This window comes from Athene cunicularia (genome assembly GCF_003259725.1).
Source record: "Athene cunicularia isolate RWA chromosome Z unlocalized genomic scaffold, athCun1 chrZ_part3, whole genome shotgun sequence".
Lineage (NCBI taxonomy): Eukaryota > Metazoa > Chordata > Aves > Strigiformes > Strigidae > Athene > Athene cunicularia.
Window position 1 is genome coordinate 15,713,869 of NW_020799144.1, and position 2,938 is coordinate 15,716,806.

At 41.3% G+C, this 2,938-nt stretch overlaps 1 protein-coding gene across 2 annotated transcripts in view; it reads right to left on the reverse strand.

Annotated features, from left to right (window-relative positions):
• FAM172A (family with sequence similarity 172 member A) overlaps positions 1-2,425 on the reverse strand; it is a 261,320-nt gene extending 258,895 nt beyond the window's left edge. The window contains exon 1 of one of the 2 annotated variants that reach the window (XM_026866666.1): positions 2,378-2,415. The gene's annotated coding sequence lies outside the window, so the exon portion shown is untranslated. Of the gene's footprint in view, positions 1-2,377 lie in introns of both variants that reach the window. The other variant, XM_026866667.1, reaches the window with a different exon arrangement.
• Between the last annotated feature and the right edge of the window lie 513 nt (positions 2,426-2,938).

The following is a 2,938-nucleotide window of genomic DNA, read 5'->3' on the forward strand; positions in this document are numbered from 1 at the left end:
CTACCAAACCCTTGCCAAGCAAACCCAATACAGAAGACATAATCACATCTGTTTTTTTTCCACTGCATTTCTGCCTTTGTCAATGTACAGAATGAAGACGCTCACTTGGTAAGGAGTTATTCATTTTTTTGTCTGACCCTCCGCTCTTGAGCCTTAAATACGAACCTAATGTTTCTGCCATCCTCAGTTCCTCCTCCCCCACATCTAAGTGCCTCTCAATCATCCTCTCCTATTTCTCTCACAAGCTCCCAGTCCCACTTGGCTTCATTCCACCCCAAGAGCTTCTAGTGCCATCCCACCCCCTCCCCAAGGCATCCTCATTCGTCCTTTCATTTCAAGTGCTTTCACAGAGATACTGCCAACTCAACTCCTCGTTCCAAACTTCCCCTCGTCCACTCTACTCCAGTCCCCTTGTCTCATTCATCCAGCCCTAACAGAACAAGCACAGCAGTAACACAGCCACCGAGTATTTTTCTCAGACCAAAGTCCTTGATGTCCACTTCTCCTGGTCACCCTCACCGCAGCCATCATAGGTGAAACAAGCACAGTCAGTTGCTCTGTGGCTGGTAGACATGTCCAAACAACAGAAAGGGCACAGCATAGCCTCTACAGGTAGGATCACTGGAGATCTTTACATATACTGAAGTTGATACCTGACACAAAAGTAGGCCTTGCCAAATATTGTGTTTCCAATTGAAAAGTCAGAGGCACTGCACCACAGCATCATGCATACTGGAAGGGACCTTTGGAGGTCCCCTTGTCCAATCTGAAAAAGCAGGTTTTACCAGAACAGGCAGCTTCGGCACTTGTCCAGAGAAGTTCTCAACACGTGCAATTCCACAACTTCTCTGGGCCACATCCCCATGTTCAATCACCCTCACGGTAAATTTTTGTTGGGAGTTATATCTACCAGCATTTCCCATAAAGTAAAATATTAAAATGTATTTATCTGCCATCCTATACTGCTATAGCCCAGCAGATAAATGCAATTTAGAACAAGCACATAAAGAATAAATACTGTGTTATCTATACCATGCTCCTGTTCTGGAAAGCTGGATAGTTCAACACTAGCCCACACATAAAGCTTTCTTATGTTGCTGTTACTAGTAGTACTCTGTAAAGACTGTCATTCTCAGGGATTTTCTAAATGATGTTCTGTTAAACGTTTCTGCTGGACATTACTGGGGAGGCAAAATCTGAGCTTCTCAAAGGAATGTGCTACTAGCTTTGAAAAATTCAATTTTTGTTTGATAGAAACAAGGTAATCTCTCTCATCCCAAGAAAATTAAGGTACGGGTTGCTGTCATTAAGGAACTGGACTTCACACCTCAGCGTATTTCTTCTACTCCTCCCCTCCTCCCTTGACCAACTATCTCACAGAGGCAGTAATTCAAACTTGGTTATTTTGGTGTGTTCCTCCCAACGATTACTCCTTAGGCAGTTATCCTGATTTTTATGACTACATAACTATTCACCGGAAAGAAAGACAAGGAGAATAGAACTAACAGAACAAAGAACAAAAAGACAAATTTTTTAACAAATCTTTTAATTGCCCACAGAATGATGTTGGGAAGATAATGAACAAAAACTTAAAGCACTCCTGCAGGAACATATGTTCAACCTATCTGATATTAGTGAAGTTGGTGGGATGATTCACATGAATGTAATGCTAGAAATCAAGATATAACCTCTTTAGAGCAACAATGGAGAACAAATGGCACTGTGTGCCAAAAATGTCATTGTCTGTTTCTGAGTCACTGTCAACAGAAAATCATGTCTTAAGAAATAAAGTACAAGTCAGGATACTAGCTGGGGCATGCTACAGATACGAAATCTCACCTAGCATGGTGCTTAAGCATCTATTGCATCTTGTTGGAAATAAAAGTTTCATTATCACAGTGGACATAACACCGAGTGAGATAACCTGGAGCTTTCATACTGCCATTATCAGAACATGCTTGAAATTTCTAAAAATTGAGGACAATTTCTTATGCTGAGAAATGTTAAATCCAACCCAAGGGAAAGCTGTGTTCGACTTCATCCGGACAGATAACAAGTACCCCACTGTGTCATAGAGAACAAATACAGAACAAAGACCGTTCCTGCCCCCAGGTCTTAGAATCAAAGGACATATTCCCAAACATATCTTTGCAAAACGACTTAAGCGGTCCCACCCCCTGCCCACACTACCCCCTCAGCTGTGCTGACAGAACTGTTTGTAGCAATGCAGAGCGAACCAGTTTAGGGAATCAGATCTGAGTTAAACCAGAACAGGGACCTGATCTGAGCAAAAAAAACACCTTTCTTTCTTCCCCTCCCTCCCCTTTTTTTTAAGAGCATACTTTTAACTTATCAATTCTCAGATTCGGTTCATTACCTGGTGCAACGGAGGTGACAGAACAAGGCAGGGACATACAGCTGCTGCCTGGAAACTTTTTAGCCTGAACTGCCCATATGGGCAAGAAAGAAATACAGACAAAGCAAAAGGAGGACTCAAATTATCGTTGTGATAGAAAATAGTTTATTCTTCTAAATTTCAAACTTTGCTATTCCAAAATACAAACATTTAAAATAAAGTACCTCGAAACCTCCCCTGATTTTTGACTTATTGACTGGCATGTCTCAAACACGAGTTTGCATTTTTAACAGCTTTGATTTTGATGGCTCTGCTTGCTCAGAAATATTTCTCCTTGACGTGGAGGTGGGCAGCTATGTTAACACAGCTTTGCAGCTTGGGAGTTATCAATACAGATACACAATTCCCAGTCGTTCAGATTTTATTTCACAAGATTTAATCGTATGCTTCAGTGGGGAGATACTCTTTCACTACATGGACTATTATTCTTCAAGAGAGATACAGATTGTGTGCATGAGCACACCTACTTATTCCTCATTTCATCGTATTTCCATAATGCCTTTATATAATGGCTCTTTCACT